This window comes from Symsagittifera roscoffensis, chromosome 9, assembly GCF_963678635.1.
Source record: "Symsagittifera roscoffensis chromosome 9, txSymRosc1.1, whole genome shotgun sequence".
NCBI classification, from domain to species: Eukaryota; Metazoa; Xenacoelomorpha; order Acoela; family Convolutidae; genus Symsagittifera; species Symsagittifera roscoffensis.
Genome location: NC_087070.1, coordinates 16,650,737 through 16,671,035, shown reverse-complemented (window position 1 = coordinate 16,671,035; position 20,299 = coordinate 16,650,737). Strand labels below are relative to the sequence as shown.

General features: G+C 38.7%; 2 protein-coding genes across 3 annotated transcripts in view; one reads left to right on the top strand and one right to left on the bottom strand.

Annotated features, from left to right (window-relative positions):
* The window catches only part of LOC134854216 (amiloride-sensitive sodium channel subunit alpha-like), a gene marked incomplete in the record, with an annotated part of 143,193 nt that extends 142,903 nt beyond the window's left edge, over positions 1–290 (top strand). Inside the window, 1 exon segment of the mRNA XM_063870383.1 lies at positions 86–290.
* The window catches only part of LOC134853905 (cytoplasmic dynein 1 light intermediate chain 2-like), a 485,619-nt gene that overhangs the window by 367,798 nt on the left and 97,522 nt on the right, over positions 1–20,299 (bottom strand). The gene's annotated exons all lie outside the window — the stretch shown is intronic.

Here is a 20,299-nt window from a genome sequence, read left to right as displayed (position 1 = left end):
CTCCTGATGATTCTTTGTACACCTCGCCACGCTAAAATCCCCTTTAAAGACAGTTGCAAATTTATAGATTATTTATTAGACAAGTTAACTCAGTAAAAAAAACGAATTCAAAAACCAGACGCCATTTTTTGTAAAAACTTTTCAAAGAGTGGCCTAAAATATACGTCATATTAGGCCTGGTTTTTCAAAATTTTGCCGGAGAAGTAGATAATTTTGGCAAAATTGGCTTTTTGCAGTAGTTTGGTAGAGCTCGAAAAATCAGATTGGTCAGGGCAGTCGACCTGAAAAGTTGCGACAAATGATGATCCTCTTCCAGAAACACCTAGATCCACTCATGGATGACCACGTGACTTTTTCCACCACTACATGCCATATTTCTTAGGGATACTTAACCACAGGGTAAAACAATACACACATTGTGCGCCCCACACATTCAGACATCGTAAATTTAACGGCCAATTTAAAAACCCATTTCAAAAATTTTATCCCCTTCCTGAAGTCTAACTTTTTGAAGTTATATGTTTTTATGATATAACTAGTCAGTTATACTGGAGAAGACTCCAATCAACTACTTTGTAGTCTATTCACACCTGATCCTTTAGTTTTCTTTCATGGTGGTACTAATAGGCAGATTCCGATTTAATTCTAGATCAAAAAGAAACTGTCGGTCTCGACTGACTTCGAAGTATCAGGCAATTATTAAGGCAGAAAATGCTCACTTAAAGACTATTTTATCTTTTTAATAATTGTGTGAAAATGGCATGTGCAACTGTCTCTATTTGTATGTAGTCCTAAAGTTCTGCCAACACTTCCAGATTTTGAAATTATGTATTTTTATTAATGAGAACGACAAAAAAGCAACTAAGGCTTGTTTTGAGAGCCTCGATACTTCTCTCGATTTCGAAATAGCCCTGTGCAAGTTTCAAATTGTTCTTGAGCAGTATGTTTTTGAAGGCTTTGAAATCAATAAATCTTTTTTTTTTAATGCCAAATAGTTAATTTAAAATATTTTATTTCAAGTCTATTTAATTTGAGACTACGAGTTGACGCTGAAACCCAGATATACCAGATAAAAGAGACCGTGCTTACGTTGTTTTTGACAAAAACAATCAAAATTTTTTTTTTCGAATGAATTTTTTCGAAACAAGAAGAAGAATGCTCGTAACAGGGCGAAGCCCTGAATGTTCCGACTGCCTTTTAACTTTTATGGAGCAGTAATAACTTTAAACAATTAAACTCATAATAAAATAAAATGAAATTTTTTTTCTTCAAAATTTGAAATTTCTTATGAAAATCATCCCCCCCACACGCCATCTAAAGATCAAAAGGATAGTTTTCGCTCCTTGTAACAAATCAATTATGGCAAATAACTCTTTCAACCAATTTGGAACGATTTCTAAGACGGATTAAATCTCCGCTTACGCGTTAATAGCGCGAAATATATCGCGCGTTAATTGTCCCAAATTGGCCAAAATGGCAATCTTTAAACACCCATAACTTTACGAAAAATGATCACAGGTGAAACATCTTTTCAATTTCAAGCTTAGGTCAGCAATGCCTTTTGAATTATACAAAAAAATTTCCGTCAAAAATGGCTAGTTAAAAAGTCGAAATTTGTCTGAAGAAAAAAAAACCCACATCGAGCACAAATATTCCGTTACTTCCGTATCGAAAGTCGGAACAAAACACAAATTGCTTGCCTCAGTTCAATTTGGATTGATTTTTGTTGCTGCTCACGTTTTGAGAACAGAAAGATTATCGCGGGTCAATTATTCGAAAGTGGCAATTTTCAAACGGTCAAAAATATAAGAAACGTGGTAGCAGGCAAAATATTGTTGTTCCGACTTATCCAATTTAGAATGAAATCGACAATGTGCAGTGGTTGATTCGGAAATCTGATGCCAAGTTAGTGAACTTGCACTAGCTTAAGCTCGGTTGGAGTTCCGAGTTCCCCAATTATTAACTATGTGCAGCTGAGTATTCCGCACACATATTCATGAACAAGACTGCTCGTATCAGGGCAAAGCCCTGAATGTTCCGACAGCCTTTTAAGGATTATGGAGCAGTTATAACATTTAAAAATTCAATGAAATAAAAACAAAATCAAAAAAATTTTTTTTAAATTTGAAATTTTTTGTGAAAATTATCCCCCCACACGCCATACAAAGTACAAAAGGATAGATTTCGCTCCTTGTAACAAACCAATTATGGCACATAAGCTTCTTTTAACCAATTTGGAACGATTACTAAGACGGATTAACTCTCCGCTTACGCGTTAATAGCGCGAAATATATCGCGCGTTAATTGTCCCAAATTGACCAAAATGGCAATCTTTTAACCCCCGTAACTTTACGAAAAATGATCACAGGTGAAATATCTTTTCAAACTTAAGCTTAGGACAACAATAGCTTTTGAATGATATAAAAAATTCCGTCAAAAATGGCTAGTTAAAAAGTCGAAATTTGTCTGAAGAAAAAAAAAACCCACCCCGAGCACAAATATTCCGTTACTTTCGTATCGAAAGTCGGAACAAAAAGAATTGAGGTGAACTAATTAGTCATGAAAGTGCTTTGCAACGTTTAGCACTTAAAATATTATATGTGGCCTCAGGGGCGGATTTAGAGGGGGGCGGGGGGTGTACGCCCCCCCTCCCCCCAGTGATTCGACACCCTGCCGACCCAAAGGGTCCCCCCTTTGTACTATTTTGAGATCTCCATTTTTGGAGACGGACCTTAAAACTTTTATAAAGGCGCCTTTGGCGCCAATATATACTAATTTTGAGGGGGTAGCGCGCCAAAAAAAAATGCAATTTTTTGGTAAAAACTTTCCAAAAAGTCCCTAAAAACCCCTTTTTTGGCCTGTTTTTTCAAAATTTTGCCTGCGGCGCAGAAATTTTGGCCAAAACAGAGTCTTTGTAATGATTTGGGAGAGCTCAGAAAATCAATTTGGTCAACCTAAAAAAAAAGTCGACCGAAAATTTCGATTTTGTTTTGAAAATCCGCCCCCCCTCGTGAAAATCCTAGATCCGCCCCTGTGTGGCCTACAAAAATTATAGTTTATCATATCTTATTCGAGATCAATTAAGGCACAATTGGATGATTCGGGGCTTTGCCCTGGTACATGAGGTGTTTTATTTTACTCTGACTGCATCACATCAAAAGCTTTCAAGTGAATGTTGTCAAAGCAGCTAGTTTAAAAGTCGAGATTGGTCTGTTCCCAGCACGAATAGTCCTTTTTTTCAAAAGTCTGAACAAAAAAACTGTCCGTATCAGGGCGAAAACATCAATACTCTAATTGACGTCCAAAATAAAAGAGAAAATTTTGATTCATTATTTGGTAAACATATCGAAAAAAAAATTTCTCAGTTCAGTTTGGAAGGGTTTAATTTGCCGCTTACACTTAAATAGCATGGAAAATATCGCGCACTATTGATATCAAAATTGTTTTCAAACCCCCTTAACCTTGGGAAAAAGCATTTTAGTCAAATTTGTGTTTAACTTTGAGATCAGCACAAAAATAGTTATCAGATGTTAAATCAAAAGCTCTCAAAAAGGGCTACTTGAAAAATCGGAAAAAAAGTCAGGAGAAAAAAAAGTACTCCGTCGTTTTCTCCCACATTAGTTTTTTAGCTTAGAACTTGCGCCACGACTGAACAGGTTAGGAACAGAGATTGTTTATCAAAAATTTGTTCAAAGGATTTCAAAACTGTGTAATTTTTGAAGTAGTTTACGGTGTTGCCAATTTACGAGTTACGAGTTAAAATAAACGTTGCGAGTTACGTTTCTCCTTAAAAAACCAAAGAGGTAAGAACAAAAAGAAAAATTCAGAGAATTTGCTCAATCAATGAATTACACATATACAAACTGCTGAAATTACTCTCTAGGGTAATAAGACGAAAATATGAAAAAATGACAAAGTGAACAACTTTGTTTCAAAACAAGAATTAAACTAATCACTCGATACTCCTAGAAGAATAAAATCACTAAAAACAAAAAAAAATTAACACGAAATAACAAAAAATTAGTATCTGTGCGAATACTGACATTATATAATGCCCGAACTAATATCAAAATGAATATCAGTAAATAATTTTACTTGAACCTAAACAGACTATAGACAGTCTTGTGCATAGATTCATAGGTATTTATGTAATTGATTGCGACTACTTCAACAAACTGATTTATGGCAACTATTGAGTTATCTAAAATGGGCCGAGGTGGCCTAATGGTTTTCTCCCATACAATTAAGATTTATTTTTGTAATTTAACTCGGTAACTAGATATTGTGTGGAAGCAATAATTAATTGTTAAACAAAATTGACACAAAAAAGATGTCAAAGTAAAAAAAAATAGGCGCGAAGCAGCAGTCAACTTCTTTCGACTGGCCGATCAAAATAACGTCAAAATTTTTTTAGAGGTTGATATTATCACAAAGCAAAAGCTTAGGGACTATAAATAGTTTAACTCCCCTGCAGTGATCATAAATGAAGAAGCATTCAATCCGTATTTTGGTAAACGAAACTAAAAAGCAAACAAAACGAATCACGCAAATAAATAACAATTAGCCAGACAGCTAGCGTTTTTGAGTTTTATCTCAAGTCGCCAAACTTTTGATAGCGAAGACCTATAAAGGATTTTGACCAGCCGAAGTTTTGCAATACTAGCTACGAAACATCTTTAAAAACGTATTGTTTATTGCTGTTATGCCTTTAGTGAAAACTACCAAAAACAAAACAAGGTTACTGCACAAAACACGTTAGTGCACAAGGGCGGTCAAAGAACTCAGTTCATCTTGCTGTTTGTTTTCTAGGATTTTGATTCTAGAGGAAAAAAAAACAAAATTTATACTAGGCTTTAAACTAGTCCCCGGGTGTGTCCAGCAAGATAAAATATCTTAGTTTCAAGTTCAAGTTCTTGATCTATAAAAGTGAGTAAAATCAGCATAATAAAACAGTAATTATAACAAGACAGATTAAAATAACAAACGATAAAGTAGGTAACAGTGATTTCTTCTATCAATATCGATTATCGTTAAAATCAAACACTGTTCTAAAATTGCAGTAATGGTTTGAGTAAAAACGAAATAAATTTTTCCTTGTGAAAACATTTTCCCTTAAACAAAACGATTCAAATGAATGAAGTCCAGGACAGTAATTGCCTCAAGTGAGTGTCTTGTTGTTATCGGACTCATCAAACTCTTTTTTTTTCATGTGTACCCGCAATTGCCCGAGCTATCCTAATAAGTAGCTCACGGCAATCACACAACCAAAATAAAAATTCAAAAAAAATGTCTGGTACTCTGGTACACCAAACTTGGAATCCAAAGTTGACCACGAGTCTTCAAGTCTTCAAGTCAGCTAGTCCAATGATTCCTAATTAATATGTCTTTTCAGAAGTAATCGACTTTCATTTTTTGTTCAAAGGGGACTCAATTTCGTCTAAGCTATTTCGGAGGGTTACCAATTACTTTAATTTTTTAACGAAGGATTTCTCTTTGGAGGGTTACAGCGGGACTTAAGTTATTTTGGACGGTTCAATTTTTTAAAAGATTTAAGTTATTTTGCAGGTTTCCTCTTCTGAAGGTACAAAACTTCCGGCGGATTTAGGAGATCTTACTTCGTCTTCTAAGGTTGAGATTTTCATTAAAAAAAAAAGATTTTTCCTCTCTAAAACATCTCCGTTCAGAAAACAAATAATTTGAAAAATCAAATTTTTCTGGGAAATTCCTTTTGAAAGGGTACCTTAGCCATTCGGACGGACTTAAAAAGGCTTATCTTGCTTTTGGTGGGTGTTCGGTTCCCAATTTTTGCTTCGTAGTCCAGTTTATTTCAAAAAGACATAAAAACAAGGCTTGTTGTACCAGTCAACCCTCCCAGTGGAATGAAAATGGTTTTTTTTTGGGTACCCTAGAGAGTACTTTGAGTAGCCTAGAGTTGGACCCTCCAAATCGTGAAACTAAAAAAAATCTTTTCAAAGCCTTTTGACTTTAACACCGTTACAGGTAAAAAAAACGGGAAATTGTCGCCTTATGATATCAAAACTATTCAGATCGAATCAATGGCCTATAAGTAACAAAAACAAACAATTTTGCTAGATTGGTTTCTTTTCACAGCCTTCGTAAGTCCTCAGAGACTTTCTTGCATTTCGTAGTTCAAGCGCTTAACAAAACTTGAAGGATTGCAGTAGCGTCGTAGAGCATTCACATAACACAAAAAACGGATCATTTCTGGTTTAGAAACAAAAATTGGGCCACAAACTATCGAACCTCGATCCTCCAAATCCCTTCTGGGAAGATTGCTTCGAAACCGAGTTTGCGATCAAGCTGGTTGTGATAGCATATTTATAGCGTACAAAATTTCTCGCTTTAATTCAGAAATCTACTTTCAAATAGTTCAACGTGTATCAGAAACTATCCAACTCACGAACATTTCAATGAAAAAAGTTATAATTACTTATTTCATTCTAGCTCAATTTCTGCGCGGTTTTTTTAGTACGAAGAACTGAATTAGTGGTAATTCACTGTTCATGTGCTTTTATTCAATTGAAAAAATCGAATCTCCAAAATTTTGGTGATCACGATTAAGTTTAAAACAGTTGTGCTTTCAAAAAATGGAATTATTTAGTGTTGAAATTGAGATGGATAGTATAATTTTAGTAGAAGAAGATACATTGAAAAAAAAAATTATTTTCACCCAACTTGGAATCCAAAGTTGACCACGAGTCTTCAAGTCTTCAAGTCAGCTAGTCCAATGATTCCTAATATGTCTTTTCAGAAGGTAATCGACCTTCCATCATTTTTTATTCAAAGGGCACTCAAATGTGTCTAAGCTACTTCGGAGGGTTACAAGTTACTTTAATTTTTCACGAAGAATTTCTCTTTGGAGGGTTACAACGGGACTTAAATTACTTTGGACGGTTCAATTTTTTAAAGTGATTTCAGTTAATTCTCATCCAATGGAGGGTACAAATACACCGGTCATCATGTACCCTCCAACAACCTAAAATTGTTGAATTGGTGCCAAATGATCTGAAAATCTTTTAACGATTTAAAACAGTCGTTGTAGTTGATTCCGATGATTCATGTGGTGCCAGCATGTCTGTCCATATACTACACTGCCCTACGGTCTCCGCCAGAATTATCTTTAATGTGTAACGTGCTTAAGTGCTCGAAGACCACCCTAGAAAAAAACGTTCAAGAAAACGAAACCAGTTGATCTATGAATCGAAAATAATAAAAAGAGCATAAATTAGAAAAAATGTGAATTAAAGAAAGCAGTTAATGCTTCTTACTGTTCTGGTCTTTTTTTCTCTTCGTCTTAAGCCAATTTTGTTTTTGGTTTTTTCCTAATAATAAGCTATTCTGGTTCAGTTGCACAAATTTTCAAAAAGCTACACCGAGCTAACTTGAGGGTCCGTGACAATGGCTATGATGATGCAGGACATTAACGCCCTCAACTCGAGCATTCGATAGAAGTGGAGACTGCGTCACTAAAGCGTTCACTCATGCTGATGTTCAAATGGATTAAACAAGCTCAACCATGAGCGTCATGAAACACCTGTAACGTTCGGACATAAATTAAATTACAAAGTACTGGGAAAAAAAGGCCCCGATGACAACTGGCTGACGTCAGTTACCTAAAACTAAGGTTTTTCTTATCTTCTCGACTTAGCCAGTTGCTTTTTTGTCAATTTAAGGGTCAACAATCGTGTACGACTTTTTTAATTTTCGCCAAACGAATCCTTCATGTAAGAATTTTTAAATAGTATTTCGAACGTTTTCGCACATTTTGTGCATCATAAAAAAAGACAAAGATGTCTAAAATTGCTCTAAAACTTTTTGAGCAATCAAATTTAAACAAGTATAATCATTACAAAAATTTTCCTGCAAGTTTCTGAGATTTTTTAGTTTTTGTTCTTTCAATTTTATTTGGGAAAGTTTTTGATTCTGACATGTCATTTTTTTTTGAAATTCAGCCATGTTATACATGGACCATAGTTTTGGTGTCAGTTCTCGGCTTCTGAATTTATCGCGTGTATTGATTTTCGGCTGTTACCTCCAAATATCCAAAGCCTCTAGTGTGAGTAGCTTCTGATTGTTGGCTGTTTGCTCTATAATCTCTGACTTTAGCTCAGCAGTACCGCCTACCTCTTTAATACATTTTAACAAGTGTTGGGGAGTCCTCTTTGCGGTGTTTATTGACCCTCGTGGCTAAATTTAGGTCTTTCTGGCCGACATACTGGGAGTTACACCCACTACATGTAAGATTAAACACCACTTTGGATCTCAGTTCACGAGCAAAGTAAGTTTTGAGGGATGGCAAGCATGTTTTCAATTTTCTTGTTGTGACGATTACTTGTGTACCGGATATTTGCCGCACTTTTGCAGCTAACAGTTGAGATGGAATGCCTCGATATTGCATTGTAAAAAGGGGCGAGTCTTTCAATCAATTATCATTTCTCGATTCCGATGCCGTCACCTCTAAATTTTTCTTTCACTCAATGATCTGGTTAATAGTTTCAAACACTACCCTGTCGGACCAATTCTTCGGATATTCAATTTCAATCCATTGTTTCCAATTTTTCTCCAATGCCCGGTCATATTTTTCCCATGTTGAGGTACTTCTGAAAAACCTATGGACCGTCCCTTCAATATCGTTTCTTTCTTATTGCAAAGGTGCGCAGCCTCTAAAATTTAGAGCGGTGTCGGTATCAGTGGGTTTTTGGTACCGGCCACATGTGACCTTTTTTCCTGAGTCAACGTTAGTATTTAAATCCAACCAGGCCAAATTACCGTTACCGTCAAGTTCTTCTGTGGTGAACTGAAGTTTGGATGCAACTCATTGGCAGCCTCGAGGAATACCCCGGGATCGCCCCTGACAGTTCTAACTATGTCGTCCTTATATCCTAGAAAAACTTAAACACCATTCTTGGTCCAATCTGCTTCTTGTGGTTTTTTGCGAGTCAGGCAATACCCTACTGTTTCAGCGATGCTTGCGTATTTGGGTTCCGATATCTTACTACACCCTAAGTGGTACCAAACCAAACAAGCTTCGCATTCTACCCCTTCAGTTCGATATATGACCTTTTTCTTACATCAAGTGAAGACTTCCTTGTTATTTTCCTTTAGCATAGTCAACTTTGATACTTATTTCAATAATGAGGTTCGTATTCCACAAATTGGCCACTATTACTGCAAGGGAGAGGCCCATTGCAAAACCGTCTTTTTGTTCATACCACAAACTAATGCATTTAAAGTATACTTTACTCACTGCCAATTTTGTTAGTTTTTTCCTAGTTTTGCAAGATATTTCCAGAGTATTGATTTGCTCATATAATCTCCTCGGGCTATTTTAACAGCTTCCATGAGCGGAACATTACTGTACAAACTCTTTACGTCATAGGAAATTATACTCTTATCATAGTCCAATTTTGTTTTCTCCAGGATCTCCCTGGCCATTTCAGTGTTCTTTTTTATATGTTTGCCTCCTCAGTTTTATCAAAGTATTTTGCAAATGATTTATTAAGGTAGTCATATGAGCTACCAGGTAAAGAATGGACAAGACGAAGTGGTGAGCCTTCCTTGTGCGTTTTTGCTAATCCATTCAACCTAGCCGGCTGCTCCCCCTTTGATCTTAACCTAATCTGCAGCGCTTCGCTAATCTCGTGTTTCTTTTTCATGGCGAATAATTCTTTATGTATAACTTTTTCAATTTTTATGATCACGCTGTCTGTCAGATTCTTTCTCTCACTAAATTGTTCTGCCTGTAATAAATCTTTCAGTTTCTTCTCATATGTCTCCTTTTTCATTACACAAAAGACCAACCCCTTATCAAACGGAACTGCCAGGAGACCATTGCGCTTCAAGTAATTTCTGGCTTTTTCAAAAACTTTGTCAGAGGGGGTCTATTTCACATTCTTAGAATATCTCTTTGCAGCTGCCTTAATCTCACATACCTGATCTCCGGGTATTCTATTTAACTTCAATTCAGAAAAAAACTATCATTATCCGCAAGGAAGTGAATTTCATTGAATTTATCTTGTACCGGATGTTTTGTTCAAACACTTAAAACTTCCTGCACCCGCTGCTGCAAAATCAATTTATCTAACATTGTGACTGACGTACCATCCAAGTTTTTTAGCGGTCTATCCTATCTTTCTTAAATTTTGTTGTATCGGCTTATCAGATTGTTGACACAACATCTTGCTTGCATGTTCAGATAGAATATTACCAAAGGCCACAATTTCTCATCTATACCACTTCTCACTACCTCATTTGCTTTCGCTAGGTTACCCGATGCCTTAATACTATTCGCATTTACCTGGCTTATCTTAGATCTCAGGAGTCTCAAATGAAAGCTGTGCACCCTTTGATCCGAAAAAAACTCTGTTATCAGGCAAGCGAAATTGTAGAAAACCTGGTAAAAAGTCGTTATGGAGACATTTTCTCAGAAATTTAATTCTCAGGAAACTGCTGATAAGTTTAGTAAATTGTTTCAAATAAAATAACACAAGTTTTCAGGTGAGTTTTTTTTTCAGGACCAATCTAAGGAATGGCGGTGGCAGCAAAATTGCGGTCATCTTTTCTTCGCAGGCCAAGAGCACTTAAAATGATGGGGCACTCAGCAAAGAAAAAAAAACAGCTCCAACAATATAATACTACTTATTGGTCGTTCGGTTCCAGATGAAGCTCCCCAGCCACCAATTCTGCCCTCCGCTCTTTTGCCCGGCGGCGTCACTGCGATGGATTCTTGGTCTGACCCAGTATCTATGAGATACGGCCTGGCAGGTGGTCACGATGGGACAGTACCACTCGTAGTGACTTCAATTCCAATTCACTTGACTTTTCTGCTCAAAGCAAGAACGTCGACATGAAGCAACGCAGGCTCTTGTCTTACATCCTGACACACTTTGGCCAGCATAGAATGATTTTCATCGCGTCTCATTTGAACAAAACCACTTTTTTAAAATCATACCATGGTGATCATCAAATGTTTTACCACACGGACCCTTTAAAGGGATATCACCTAGATTGAAGTGGTAACGCAAACAAAGAGCATCTCTGAAAATTTGTTTGTCCAACAAGCTGAAGCTTTCCTCGGCTATGGGTAAAACGGTTAACCATAACAAAGATGTTTCTTTTTTGAGAAAATTGAGGCATATTCTCAACTTCAGTTTCGACACTTCTATTATAATTTATGATTCTTCTTTTTGTCGCAAAGGTTTTTCGTTTTTTGATGTTTTTATTTTTGATCAAAACTGTTTGCTTACAAAGAAGGAACCAGTTCTGCATACAAAAGATTTTAAACAGGTTTGAAATAAACAGCCGAGCAAACCCATTAGTATGGGTCTAGGGATTTTAGCAGGCCGGTTTTTTTTAGCAAATCGGTTTTTTTAGCAGACTCAGAACAATTATAAATTGTGATAGCTAACTTCAAACGCGGCATTGGTGGCATTGACGAGTGTTATTGTGCGCGTAAATATTTGTTTTGCGCTAATTTAGACTGTTCTGTTTTTGAAGTTGATAGTTTTGTTGAAAAGTCCTGAGGTAATTGACTCAATTGGACAAGTTTGGCCCCAGACTGAGCGTCTCTTTGAGTCTCTCAATCAATCTGTAACATTCGCCCGGAAGTACATACCGAAGGAAAATAAAGCTTGGTTATAAAACGACTGGCTAGCGTCTAAACACAGCTTCACATGCTTTTAACCGTCTCTACTAAAGCCAGTTCTATGTGTGGTCTATTAACGTCGGGTCGACAAAGACAATTACTATTTAAGGCCTCAGCCAGATCACGCAAATTAACTTAGTTAATTGCAAAAACAGTGAGCTCATGGCTGGGTCTCAGTATCCCCAGACCACGAGGTCACTCCTAAAAACAGGGCTACTACCTAATTATCATATTATTTTTGTTTTTATTCAGTAGATAAAAATCATCACATCCATCTGAGATGGATCAACCATTTCCCTCAACTCCTAGCTTCTCATACTATGCAAAATGAACTAGATGTTAATTAAATTCAACTCAGCAACTGCCAGGAAGTTAAAAGTTGTTAAAATACAGTTTCAGTTTCTTCCCCGCTTTTTCCACTGCTCTAGAAGTTTAAAAAGAAAAAAATATACAACTGAACCAGATTAGCTTGTGATTAAGAAAAAATCAAACTCAAAATTGGCTTCAAGCGAAAAAAAAACAAGAAAGACCTAAACGAAAAAAAAAACATAAAAATGACAGTTAAAATTTTCTTTTGGGATTACATACGATCCGACGTTCCTGTTTACTGTTTTCTTTAATTTACTTGATTTCTGTTTTAATTTTTTGAACCCTGTTTATTTTCTTGAATCCAGACAAAGAGCAGTCTTAACGTCACTCCCGATACCCCTTCGAATTCTTGGGAATGGCGACGTAACGATTGTAGCGGCAAAATTGTTACATTTTGGAATGTTCTTCCAACAATAGTATTGATCGTGATTTCAATTCGTGTCGTAGGTCTCCACTAGCGAAAATCGTTGTTCTGATGATTTTTGCGCTTTTTCTGTTTTCGCAAAAATAAAAATGGCCACGTGTCTTTACAATCGCATATTTTTTAAAATTTCACCTGTCAGTTAAAACCGACCTCTCCCAGTTCGATCAGTTTATCAAATAAGACCGTTAATCTTCTGAAACAGCCAATCCTCCCATTAAACTGTTCCAATAAGATTTCAATTTCGTCGTGCATTTTGACTGCCATTCTGGTCGAAGGTCACAATCATCCATCACTTTATTACGTTGGACTGCTAAAAGACTCATTTTTCAGTTTTAATGCTAAAAGATTGGTCTGCTAAACGATCGGTCCACCATCAGTATACACAGCATAAGCACTTTAAGGGCTACCAATAAAAAAATCAGTTAAAATGGGCCCTTCCGTCATGCGACGGTACGTGCACAGGTTGGATGGGCCGTACCAACGCTATATAGATACATCAAAATTTGCAGATCCCAACCCGAAATTTACCCGAGACATAAGTCTCGACAAAAATCCGGTTACCAATTGCAGCTCCCAAGTGCTTTGCCCCACACACAAAGATTTTTAAGTCAGTGTCTGCAAAAAGTTCTACTACTTTATCGTAGTGTTCTGCTTTCACAAGCCACATTTTACCTATGTTGCAACGGTAACTAATGCGTGGACCAGTACACAAAGTCTGACTCCAGAACTTCCCTATTTCTTTTAGAATACCACCTGAAACTTCATCATATCCATTTTCAAAACCTGGTTGTCTCGGGAAGCGAGACTCATATATGTAATTTTTTGCATGTAGTCAAAATCTAAATAAGATTCTTTTGGTCGATAGTCAAAAAGCCGTAATACGTTCGTTGACCCTTAAACATCTAGTTAGAGACTCTTTATTAAAAAACTGATTTAGGGTAACTGACGCCAGCCAGTTGTCATCAGGGTCTTTTTTCCGTTACTGTGTAATTTTTGTCCGAACGTTACAGGTGTTTTTATGAAGCTCATGGTTGAGCCTGCTTAATGCAATTGAACATCAGCATGAGTAAACGCTTTAGTGAGAAGTCATGAGCCCGTTTTTTCCACTGCTCTAGAAGTTGAAAGAGAAAAAAAAGATCTACAATTGAACCAAAGTAGCTTGTGATTATGTGTGCCAGTCGGTCATATTTGGAAGTTTGACCTTGAGGAACGTTTAAACTTAATTTTGGGGTGAAATGCGATTCTTTAAAAATTTTAATTGAGCTTGTCATCCTCAAGTTTCTGCCGACAACTGAAAATACAAGAAAAAAAATCAGAAGAATTGAACTACAATCGCGGGAAAGTAGTACAAAAAATAGGAGCATGAAATTGCTATTCGCAGTTTCGCCGTATAAATCAAACGAGAGTAGAGCTGTCTCATTCCTAGAGAAAGAACAAGTCATGACGAGAAGAGAGAAAGAAGATTGAGTGGACCAGAGTGAACCTTCGGTAGAAAGGTGGACAGCTGAAGCTGCGCAATGGTCAAAACAGTAAACTTGTGTCTTGAGTTAAAACTTATTCACTTCAAAATTCTTGAGTTAAAATTGATTACTGGATTAATTCTAGAGTTGCTTATTAATTTAGTTCCTCGATTATAGAAGTCGTGTCGGTATGTAAGTACCCAATTTAGGTTTCTTGAGTGTGTTTTGCTTTATTGTGCTGAATTAGTGAGAGTTTTAGGTTGATTCATCTGAAATGGATCACAGGTCCACATTCTAATAAAAATTAACTGTATACATAAGGTTCCGACCCTCTTTTTAACGGCGTTCGGGTGTTTTGGGTATTTTGAGAACTAAGCATGGGGGCGTTCTTATTTCTAGATTGGGGAGGGGGGGTGTTTTGGTAGTAGCCTTTAAGCTGTAAAGCGGTTTGTAGTCGCATGTCGCAAATGAACCGAATTGACTCCGACCATTTGAGGTGGAAAAACACAAAAGATAGTGTCCCTGACTCTTGAGCCAAAGGTTATAGGGCTTATTTTTCTTTGATCTCATATGTGACTTAAGCAGGGGACTCTTACATAGTGTTTTTATGGCGCTCCTGGGTGTTTTCACGACATCATGACCACGAGATTGAACCCACTTGTCGCTGCTCCGGGCTACATGCCCGTTCTAGAGTACCGTTGGTACGGTTCAACGGGAATGTGACCACCTTCTGGTTGTACCGTGATAGCTTTTTAAGAAAACTCGAGGAAATTCCCGGTGCGCTTTCCGAAACGAGGCCTAGCTAACCGAATAATGGGGGCCACTAGGGGGACAAAAACGGGTAAAGGACAAAAAGCAAAAAAACCGAAAAAGATTAAAAAGTAGGAACAAAAAACGACGTAAAAAACAAAAAGAACAGTGGCTTTGACTTTCAGATTAGGTGGATCAATCCTTAATTTTAATTAAAATAGTATACGTATACTGTTTTCAATAATACCGATCGTCTCGATCAAACCAGCAACATTGAACAGGCGCCCGAGCGTTGAAAGTGTTTTCAGAAAGCTGGTGACATCAGCGGACCACTTTGAGACTTGACTGGAACAGGTGACAAGCCAAGTGGGAAAATGGACCTCTGAGTGACTTGACCACTGGGAGACTTGACTGCAACAGGTGACAAGCCACGTGGGAAATTGGACCACTGGCAGACTTGACTGGAACAGGTGACCAGCCAAGTGGGAAAGTGGTACTCGGGATAGAGATCTCAGAGACAGAGGACACCCGACCGGGAAAGAGACATCCAGCAGTGTGATCAACAGAGCAGAGCAAGCGGGGGAAGGTTCTGTTTGGTCAAACTGGTATCGTTAAAATCCATTTTACATTATAGGTAATAAGTTTAAAATTGAATACGCGAATACCCACTGTTCTGAGGAAACGTTTTTAGACATCTCGAACAGAAAGGAAAAGGATAGGACTTAAGCAACATCACACCTCGTCGCATCGGAAACTAACAACAACAAATCCGAGAGTAATGAGAAAGAACACACCGGAACGATAAAAGACAACAAGGACATGTTTCCAAGCTCAAGCAAAAAACGTTTCCTCAAAACAGTGGGTATTCGCTTATTCAATTTCACACTCATTTCCTGTAGTGTAAAATGGATTTTAACGATACCCGTTTGACCAAACAGAACCTTCCTTCGTTTGCTCTGCTCTGTTGATCACACTGCTGGATGTCTCTTTCCCGGTCGGGTGTCCTCTGTCTCTGAGATCTGTATCCCGAGTACCATTTTCCCACTTGGCTGGTCACCAATTCCAGTCAAGTCTGCCAGTGGTCAAGTCTCTCATTGGTCCACTTTCCCACTTGGCTTGTCACCTGTTCCAGTCAAGTCTCCCAGTGGTCAAGTCACTCAGAGGTCCTTTTCCCACTTGGCTTGTCACCTGTTCCAGTCAAGTCTCACAGTGGTCCGCTGATGTCACAAGCTATCTGAAAACCCTTTCATGGCCCCTAGCTCGGGCACCTGTTCAATGTTGCTGGTCTGATCGAGACAATCGATCTTATTGAGAACAGTATACGTATACTATTTTAATTAAAATTAAGGTTTGATCCATCTAATCTGAAAGTCAAAGCCACTGTTCTTTTTGTATTTTACGTCTTTTTTTGTTCCTATTTTTAATCTTTTTCGGTTTTTTGTTACGCTTTTTGTCCTTTACCCGTTTTTTGTCCCCCTAGTGGTACCCATTATTCGGTTAGCTAGGCCTCGTTTCGGAAAATGCATCGGGAATTTTGTCGGGTTTTCTTAAAAAGCTATCACAGTACAACCAGAAGGTGGTCACATTCCCGTTGAACCGTACCAATGGTACTCTAGAACGGGCATGTAGCCCGGAGCAGCGACAAGTGGGTTCAATCCCGTAGTCATGATGTCGTGAAAACACCCAGGAGCGCCATAAAAACACTATGTAAGAGTCCCCTGCTCAAGTCAAATATGAGATCAAAGAAAAATAAGCCCTATAACCGTTGGCTCAAGAGTCAGGGACACTATCTCTCCGGTTTTTCCACCTCAAACATCGGAGTTAATTCGGTTCACTTGCGACATGAGACTACAAACCGCGTTCCAGCTTAAAGGTTACTACCAAAATCCCCCCACTCTCTAGAAATACGAACGCCCCCATGCTTAGGTCTCAAAATACCCAAAACACACGAACGCCGTTAAAAACAGGGTCGGAACCTTACGTATACATTTACTTTTTATTAGACAGTGGACCTTTGATCCATTTCAGATGGATCAAACTAAAACTCTCCCTAATTCAACATAATAATGCAAAACGCACGCAAGAAGTTTAAATTGGGTACTGACATACCCTATAATCGAGAAGCTAGGTTAATAAGCAACTCTAGAATTAATCCAGTAATCAAGTTTAACTCAAGAAGTTTGAAGTGAATAAGTTTCAACTCAAGACACAAGTTTTCTGTTTTGATCAATAGGCAGCTTCAGCTGTCCACCTTTCCACCGAAGGTTCACTCTGGTCCACTCAATCTTCTTTCTCTCTTCTCGTCACGACTTGTTCTTTCTCTAGGAATGAGACAGCTCTACTCTCGTTTGATTTATACGGCGAAACTGCGAATAGCAATTTCATGCTCCTATTTTTTGTACTACTTTCCCGCGATTGTAGTTCAATTCTTCTGATCTTTTGTTGGTTTTCTCAGTTGTCGCGAGAAACTTAAGCATGACATGCTCAATTCGATTTTTTGAAAAATCGCGTTTGACCCCAAAAATCAAGACTAAACGTTGCTCACGGTCAAACTTCCAAATATGACCGACTGGCACACTTAATCACAAGCTAATCTGGTTCAGTTGTACATCTTTTTTTCTTTTTCAACTTCTAGAGCAGTGGAAAAAGCGGGTTCATGACTTCTCACTAAAGCGTTCACTCATGCTGATGTTCAATGGCATTAAGTAGGCTCAAGGATGAGTTTCATAGAAACACCTGTAACGTTCGGACAAAAATTAGGCAGTAACGGAAAAAAGGCCCTGATGACAACTGGCTCGCGTCAGTTACCTTAGATCAATGTTTTTTTTTCAGAGTCTCGAACTAGCCAGTTGATTTTTTTTAAGGGTCAACGAACGTGTTACGGCTTTTTGACTATGGGCCAAAAGAATCTTACTTAGACTTTGACTACAAGCAAAAAAACTACATATATGTGTCTCGGTTCCCGAGACAACCAGGTATTGAAAATGGATATGATGAATTTTCAGGTGGTGTTCTAAAAGAAATAAGGAAGTTCTGGAGTCAGATTTTGTGTACTGGTCCACACATTGGTTACCGTTGCAACATTGGTAAAATGTGGCTTGTGAAAGCAGAACACTACGATAAAGTAGTAGAACTTTTTGCAGACACTGACTTAAAAATCTTTGTGTGTGGGGCAAAGCACTTGGGTGCAATTGGTAACCGGAGTTTTGTCGAGACTTATGTCTCGGGTAAATTTCGGGTTGGGATCTGCAAATTTTGATGTATCTTTATAGCGTTGGTACGGCCCTATCCAACCTGTGCACGTACCGTCGCATGACGGAAGGGCCCATTTTAACTGACTTTTTTTATTGGTAGCCCTTAAAGTGCTTATGCTGTGTATACTGATGGTGGACCGATCGTTTAGCAGACCAATCTTTTAGCATTAAAACTGAAAAATGAGTCTTTTAGCAGTCCAACGTAATAAAGTGATGGATGATTATGACCTTCGACCAGAATGGCAGTCAAAATGCACGACGAAATTGAAATTTTATTGGAACAGTTTAATGGGAGGATTGGCTGTTTCAGAAGATTAACGGTCTTATTTGATAAACTGATCGAACTGGGAGAGGTCGGTTTTAACTGACAGGTGAAATTTTAAAAAATATGCGATTGTAAAGACACGTGGCCATTTTTATTTTTGCGAAAACAGAAAAAGTGCGAAAATCATCGTAAGAACGATTTTTACTAGTAGAAAACAGAACTACGACACAAATTGAAATCACGATCAAAATTATTGTTTGAAGAACATTCCGAAATGTAACAGTGCACTTGAGCCTGATCAGCGTTCTGGATGGGACAGCACTGAATTAGTGCAGACAAGAAGACTTGAGAGCGCGAATGAGTGAAACGTACTCTTCGAGAAGATAAAGCACCCAAAGTAAAAAGTGCTCAACTTCAGGGGTCAACTGCAATGCAGGATGGGGGGAAAGCGAGAAGGTCCCATCAAAGTCTACCCGAAATTCTGGAACTTAAACCCAGTAGCAAGAGACACGAGGGAAGTCTTGAGGATCCCGGCTTCGACGAAGAGCTTCGAGTTTACAAAGAGGGAGCTGGAATCAATACTCGAGCCGGATGTGTTACCCGCCGCAATTCCCGAGTTCCCGACGGTAAGGCGGATGACGCTGGGAATGAATAGCCCCATGGTAGTCCCTTCCCTACACGCTAGAGCAACGGTGGAGCAGCAGCAGAAAACAGCTGGGACCCCTTGTTCATCGGATATTCGGCAGCTGTATATTTCCATACCTGTGAAACCAAAATAAAATCGTGGTCCAAGCAAGCGAAGAAGATGCGGAGTTCGATGCCTCCAAAGTATGAGGTTCGGGAAGTGCTGAAGACTCTTGAAAAGGTTGGACTCGAGAGCAAGCTGCCCATCTATGACGACGGAAGGGTGATCATGGAGGAAGGTCAGCTAGCCCTGAAGGATGAAATGAAGTTCAGCACGAGAAAATATCTGGCACCTTATGCATTGCAAGAAGTAGAGTTGCAAAAAGAGGGACGAAAGTTGGATGCGGCAGGAGTTCTGTATGTGCACCTCACTGAATATAAGGTAGCAGATCCGACCACACCTTCACCCCTGTCAGTGGGAACTCCAAGAGACAAGAGAAGCCTTGCAGTGGAGAACAGATTCACTGACGCGCTACAGAGAGATCAAGCCGAGTCAGGAGAGCATAAGCGAAACCCTCAGCGAGGCTGGAGAAGAAATGGAAGTGGGGAATACGCCCGACGAAGGAGCAACGAACAGGTATTTCAGTCCCGGCACTACACTTGAGCTACTGCAAGATTTGAGTGGGGATGACTGGGCAAACACGGCCACCACACCTTTGGGGTCTCCCCTAAAGAATCTTGAGCTGCAGCTAACGAGTGAACCATCCAAAATGGGAATCGTGCTCCTGACCAACAAAGTAAGGGAGAAGAATACCTTTGAGGCCAACAAAGGAATGTTCCTGAGCACGTTGGACGAGGAGGCGTGGCAAAGTTTCTTGAGTGAGTTCAACCAGAGGGCGGAGAACAAAGCTAAAGTAGACGACTTCAAGGAAGAACTGTGGGACACGGTGGTGAAGTTTGGAGAGCCAGTCCTAATAGGCACTGGATTGGACGAGAAAGTGAGGAAAGAGCTGCTCGAGAACATAATTGGCCTAAGAAAGCAGAAGCAGGATACCGGGGCCAACCCATGTAAAGCTAGCTCTCCTCTAAACAAAAAAACTGATGATAAAAAAAAGTGTCGAAGCGGATGATAAAAATAAAACTAGTAATAAAAATAAAGATACTATATTCTTAAGGCTAGAGAAATGGGAGGCAAGAGTCGGAGAAAAAGGGACCTGGACAAAGAAGTCGAATCAGTGATGGTGATGACGACACCCCCGAGTAGAGGAGTAAGGTCAAGGAAGAGAACACGGGAAGCAGAAGAGGCAAGTCCTTCGGCGGATGCGGTTTCTGAAAAGAACTTGAAGGAGATAGTTCTCATGATTCTAGCGCGATCGAAGATGGCGGCCTACAAGGGTGGCTCGGCAGCCAGGAAATTGACTGAGGTGTTGGTCGAAGTAGAGGCCTCAACGACTCCAAGGAAAGAAGCAGACTTCAAACCTCAGAAGG